Source organism: Lactuca sativa, chromosome 8, assembly GCF_002870075.4.
Source record: "Lactuca sativa cultivar Salinas chromosome 8, Lsat_Salinas_v11, whole genome shotgun sequence".
In the NCBI taxonomy this organism is placed as follows: domain Eukaryota; kingdom Viridiplantae; phylum Streptophyta; class Magnoliopsida; order Asterales; family Asteraceae; genus Lactuca; species Lactuca sativa.
In genome coordinates this window covers 255,759,728-255,766,973 of record NC_056630.2, presented here as the reverse complement: position 1 = coordinate 255,766,973, position 7,246 = coordinate 255,759,728, and positions in this window count along the sequence as shown.

Below are 7,246 nucleotides of genomic sequence, written 5' to 3'. Positions count from 1 at the left end.
TGAGATTTTTCATATTGTGAATGTTAAAAATTGAAATATTTAAAGTTTAGATTCACAGTGTGAATCTATACTGTTCGAGGTTTTTTTTTTTTTTTTAATCGGTGTTGATGTTTATTAATAGTGTACAGAAAATTAATATTTTTGGTATAATTAGATTTTTTTTATAAAGAAAAGCTTAAATATTGAAAAAAATAAGAAAATTAAGTGGGTTTTTTTTTTGAAAAAAAAAGTTCGATTTTTTATATATCATCATGGATCTCTTTGGAAAGAGGACGAAAAATCGTGAACAACGGTATATTCGGATTTTTTTTTCGATAAAAAACATCGCCTAAAAAAATTTTAAATTAAAAAAAGAAAGTGAGTTTTGTTATAATCCGGTACATGTACGTCCATTATAAAAATTTACAACCCTTTCTTTTGCTGTTGATCGCTTTAAATTCTGACGCTTTGGATTGTTCCTTGGTTCCTTGAATATTAATGATTCTCTATTGAACTTTTCCATATATATATATATATATATATATATATATATATATATATATATATATATATATATATATATATATATATATATATTGGCCCTTGTACTGAAAAAGGTGGCATTCGAGTATGCGGGGAATACACATGAGTACACGCAATGTACTCATGCACTTAGCATTTGTCACGGAGGCCATCTAGTACGCCGGGCATACTAGGCTCAGTAAAAACCCTAATATTTTCTTGTGTCCCTATTCAAGGAACATGATGGCCTCATTTTTTAGCCACAATTATTAGCCTCCAGTCTCCTCAAAACACTAATCTCGTCCCTCTAGCTTGTGTGAGTGATTGTGGCTCATTTGAGTGTCCTTGTAAAGCTTTTGGTGGAGAAGAAGCCTTGAAGGAAGGATAATTGGTGTTTCTAGCTCTTGGATCAGAGTTCTACTTCATTTGGTGCATCTTCTATTGGTATCAAGTTCAAACCATATTCATTGTTTATTCTAGTTCTTGTTTTGGATTGTTTTTAGGGTTTTATGTCCCAAATATGGAACTTTGTGAGTTTGGTGAACTCCAGAGCTATTCTTCTATCCATTTAGGTGTATTAGAGTGTTCTAATCCATAAAAATGAGTGCTTGGGCATCTATATCTATCAATGCATGAGCTGTATGGTCTTTTGTGTTGAGAAAGTTAGAGTTTTTGGGATTGGGTCTTGTCTAGCCATGCAAAGGCTTAAATTCAACAACTTTATGGAATAAGAGGTCTTACTTAGCTCAGATCTATATTTGGATTACTTGTCTTAACAGGTTAAGACCAGTGGTGGTTGACCAGTGGGAGTTTGAGGAGTACGTCGTGCGTACACCCAGCTACGTGTAGCGCAGAGTTGAAAGCCTCTGTCGCACGCTTAGCCAGCAGTATGCCTAATGTAAGGAGTTGAACGCCCAACATACTCAGTGGTGGTTGACTTTCATTGAATTTTGAGTTTTAGGTCAATTTGTGGAATTTTGGACGAGTAAGGGCAAAATGTTCTTTTTACTCTTTTGAGATTTAGTTGAGAGGCTCGGTCTAGCATTATGAGGTTATCAGTGTTCTAAAAGGTTCGCCATGGCGTGAGGCGTGACTTCGCCGTTACGAAAAGCCTCATAACGTTGTTGTTAGGCATGGCATGTGGCAAGGCGTGATATGGCGCGCCATGGCGCGTTTTGATGTGTTATGGTGCATGTTTTTTTGTTTGAGACACAGTTTTTTGCTCTTTGTTATGTCTTTTCAAGTTGGAGATACAAGTATAGTAGTTTTTGTTAACTTTTTGTTATTAGTTATTGATCTAACACTTCTAAAAAGAAGTTATATTTAATATGAATTTATATTTATGTGGTAATATAATTTTAAATTAATACAAAATCGCCGCCTTACATCACGCATTGAAAAACGCCATGGCTCGCCATGGCTCGTTAAGCTTGAGGCTTGGCCTTGCCGCCACGCCACGCCTCACGTCATTTAGAACCTTGGAGGTTATTAATATTTATTAGAGTTATATTGTGGCATATTTTAGGTGGACTCTAGACTGGCAGTTCGGGTGCGAGATGTCACACCCCAAACCGAAACGGCGGAAAGGTTCGGGGGTGGAGGACGTCATGTATAGTATCAAAACAATTACATCATAGTAATCAAACTAAACACAACCATTACATTGAATAAGTAAATATTACATCTATGTGATACATAGTTTGTATATAGAAAAAGTATAGCAAAAACAAAAGACGTTACTTTATACACTCTGTCTTCTCAAAAGCCTACGAGAGTACCTGTCTACTGATTTTCTGAGAATACAAGCGGTGTTGAAAAGAGAATCAGCATTAAGCTGGTGAGTTCATAAGCGATGTTTTTATAATGAAAACCTGTTGATAAACCTGTGAAAATGTATGTATGTTTCCCAAAAAATCCAATATTTTCTTAATTAAAGAGTGATAATATCGGTTCCTTCTATGACCACTTAGTTCATACTAGTTATGCATAAACTAATATTGACTAGACAGTTGATTATGTGGATCTACCACACGCCCACAACCAAACAAGGAACTGGAAATGAGGCGGAAACCACACACTCCATAGTTTATTGGATATTCTTCATACATAACCTAGGTGCATAAACTAAGGGGTTGTAGAATTAACAATGAATGTTCGTTTCTATATCTTGTTGCAGTGTATAAAAATGTTGGTTTGTATGCTTGGTTACTACCAGTAATGTATAATATGTTTTTTTTTGAAAACTCTGGTTACCACCAGTAATGTATAGTAGTTTTATTACTTAAAATAAAACCATGTACTTTATTCCCTTGAATCCTCCAGTTTAATGTATAACAGTTCTACTAACTAAAATAAAACTAATGAAGAATGAAATCCCGTAAACAAAAGTTAGTTTATACTATTGTGAGTCGTATAACCATACTTGATACGACCTAGTGACCTTTACGATGCTTTTCAAGTGTCGGATATTATGACATTCATCACCTCAGGAATGTCTGACTAACTATAGCTAGCAGTTCAGGTGTGGGATTGTCAGTCCTGAATGGATCTATTCACAAATCTCACGCTCTCCCTCTAGGAGACTCTGGTTATACTATGTTAGGATTCAGTATCGTACCCCGAAGGATACCAATTGAAGTAGTGCCTCACAACCTTGTATTCACTAGTTTACGTGTAGTTTTGTATCGTTCTCTTGTACTTGAATTCGTATGTAAACTTTAAAGAGTAATACTTATTATACTTAAATAATTATTTAGTATGGTACTCTAGTATTCGGAAAGTAGTGATGTATACCATAAACTATAACTGTCATAGTTTAAGTGATTGCTAATGTAAAATCCTGAAATGGCAAAACTGTGTATTCAAATCCCAAACTGTACCTATTATAGTTTGTATGTGTTTAAGTGCCCGGTTCGTGTATTATTCTGAAAACTATGCAATTATTATTTTGAGTTGAAAACTTCCCTTATGCTCGTCATATTACAAAAGGGATAAGATATCTAAACATTTTATAAAATGTGGTGATCTTTCGGTTGTATCAATTGCATAAGTTTTAATCGTGTAGAAGTTCAGTGTATCAAGTTCATAAAAACTATTTGTGTTTGGCTTGTATCCCTCCTGAAAATGTTAAAATAATAAAAGCATAGGGGTATGAACTCACTGTTAGTTGCGTGAAAGTGTCGGACAACGAAACTGGAAATGAAGACCCTCATGTTGATATACGCGACACTTAATGGGATCCTAATAACAATTAAACACATATATTCATTTTATTAGCGAAACCATTAATTATAGTGTTGGAAAAATACTTTCTTTTGGTTAAGGAATGTTACCGAGATTTGACCGAACTGGAAAAGTGGGTTTGCAGCCAAGATTCACGATGTAGGGCTAATTGCGGCCGTGAAGGGATTACGGTCGTGAACTGTTCTCGGTCGCGAACTATTCTAGGACATCAACGGTTCACTGTCTTTGAAGGTTTTACGACCTTTGAAGGTTTGAAGGGTTCACGGCCGTGCACTCAAGAACAACAAAGATCGATTTGGTGAAAAACGAATGTTTTGATGCTCCAAAACGAGTTCCAAGGCGGATAAAGTGATAGGTGAAGAGAAATCTTGTGATTTTGGGTGATGATTTTTAGAGAGAGAAAGGGTGTTCACAGCCAGAAAAGTATTAATGAGGGTAGGAGTCACATATTTATAGGCTGGGTGTATGGTCGGTGGTGGGGTCCACTAACCATGAACAGTTTACGGCCGTGATTGGGTTTACGGCCGTGAACACCGTTCAGACCGATTTTCGCTGATTTTGGAAGTAACTCGGGTTTGCGCGCGATTTTGATTCCGACTCTTGTATATAAAATTTATTTATATAACTTAAATGATTTTCCAAACCATAAGAATTTGACGGATCTAAATAAAAATTCAAAATTTATTTAATGGAATCGGGCTAACATTAATGGAAAAAGTTTCGAGTTGTCAAACGAGATTTATTTGCTTTGCTATGTGAGGTGAGTCTTCTCATTATAAATACCATGTGGTAATTTATGTGTGACCGGAGGGTCTTATTCGTGTTGTTGACCGGCGGTTCTTAATTGTTATATATGTGCATTTTGTCTTTGTGACTTATGCTATTGTATTATTCTGTGTATGTATATTGAGTTATGATCGGAAGGTCCATACCGAGACGTGAGACCGGAGGGTCTTCACTGTGAGACATGAGTTGAGGGTCCTTATTGATACATAGCCTTGAGAGTTTAATTATTTATGTATGTGGTATTTTGGGGAACTCACTAAGCTTCGTGCTTACAGTGTTGATTTAAATGTGTTTCAGGTACATCTCAAGATCGCGGCAAAGGCATCGGCATGATTGTACACACTTGTATGCTAATGAGGTTTTTTGTGGATTCTGGGATACTATGACTTTGTTTATGATGTTATGTATTTGAAATTTATATTTGACATGGGCTGGTGTTAAGAACTATGTTTTTGGGAAACTTAAAAATGAAAATTTTGTTTTCAAAAATTTTGAATGTTACAACTTGGTATCAGAGCCTTGGTTTGAGGGATTTAGGCACACCCTCAGGTATGTTTGGACTCAAACCGAGGTGTTGAGTTAATTTTTTCAAAATGGAATGCTTTTCTTAAGAAGATTTTCCAAAATAGTAAAGGATTTGTAAGAGAAAAGCAGGACAAAGCAGTGTGTACAATTAGCCAGAGCCCGAGCGGTGATTTCCCAAATACCCTTACTTAATTATATTATGAGATGAGTTATTCTTAAGTTGTTAGAACTGCATGCAGATGGTAGGCTAGCTATCTCCAGGAGGTATGAGTTAGAGTTGCCTGATTTGTGTGGCTTTATCCTAGGAGGTCGCTTCTTTGATTGAACCTATCCTTGCTATTTGCTCTGTGTATGCTACTTAGTTTTACATGGTTAAGACTTTATAGCCTTAGAATGCATGATTTATCCTTTCTTCATGTTCCTTATTTGGTTGGGGAATTGAGGAAGAATCATTTATTTGACTGTCTATCGAGCCTTGTATCATCTACAATTGGTGTGCGTGGAGCAGACGGCGAGAATGGCGGAGATCCTTGTGAGGCAGTTTGGCGTTGAGGAGTAGTCTAGGATGAGTGCCTAGATATTTAGTTTGAGAATTATGCTGAGGGAATAGCTAGATATCCATGTGCGATAGAGTACTTGTGACTTAGGGTCTTAAGAGGACAACTTGGGACAAATATGGATTGGTGTGGAAGGTAGTATTGGGCCCGTACTACTGAAAGCACTGGATCCGTACGCGAATCAAGAAGGAATCTTAGGATGCTAACGAGATTGAAAGGATGTATAAGTGTTGTGCATGCATTTTAGCCTGTACCTAATGATTTCCATTTTTATGTTTAAGAGAATATGGTGGTTACTCGAGGTTCAGACTCCAACAACCCCGAGAGACCGAGTACTAGTGACGATGAGATCGGCAAGATCATTGTCGAGGAGGTGGCCGTAACTATCAGGGAGGCCATCCCAGAGATGTTAGGGTCTAGTAAGACCATGTTGATCGAGACTTTTGATGAGCACTATGCTTCTATCACTGAGTCTTCTGTTGCCACAACCAACACAACCCTTGCAGCTGCAAGGCCTCAGGGGGTGATTCATTGATGTTCTGAGAGTTCATCAACATGAAGCCACCAAAGTTTCACAAGACCTAGGACCCGGTTGCTGTGATGACATGGATCTCTGATGTTGAGAGATGTTTTTATACTTGTTCATGCCCTGAGAACCTGAAGGTTCGATTTGCACTGAATCAACTTCTCTTGGGGCAAAGGACTGGTGGAAGTTTGTGACGACTGTATATTCTCCTGCAGAGCATGCTGCGGTGAATTGGGAGAGGTTTATCGAGGTTTTTCAAGATGAGTTTGTTCACTAGGTGGAGAGGGAATGATTGGCCCATGAGTTTCTATCTCTCAAGTAGAAGATAGAGACGGTGACTGAGATCACGAGGATGTTCCACGAGAGGTTATTATTTTTCCCTAAGCACGTGTCTACGGAGCAAACACGTGTGACCCGGTACTTGAGCATTTTGAGGAGGTATATTTAGGAGTTCGAGGCGAACTCATCATATCGAACATTAGCTGAGCTGTAGACCAATTCCAGGATGAAGGGGATCGACCTGGAGACCCAGATTGAAGGGTTTTGAGCATTCTAACACTCCTAAGGTGTGCACGCAACCCTAGAAATCTTGGATCTATGTTTTCTCTATTATACATGCAAATTTTCATTTTTCCAAGGTTTCATCCTAACTAGCATACTATGAAGTATATGTAATACAAAAATCTAGTATAATGACATAGCTTTTCTTGTAGCTTGATTCCTTAAGCCTTTAAGAGCCTAGCACCCCAAGTGTAATGCCTCAAATGCTTCACACAACACCACTAACAATTGGAAGAACTTGAAAACGGATTATCTAGCACCAAATTCGACTATGTATCTCTAAGAGCACTAGGGTGCCGATTTTGGTAGCCTAGGGGCTTCTTATATAGTGTTGTGGAATTAGGGTTACACCATGTAAGCCTTAATAGCCATGGTTTTCCACATTCCTCATGCTCTATCAGTTTTAGCCTCCATGGATCATCCATGGGTCATCACATGGGTTTAGCCCAACATAAGGAATCATGGAACATTGGCCGACACCATAAGAATGAATGATTTACCAAATGAACCCCTTATATTTAATTAGTGTCTTTTGATCACAAAATCA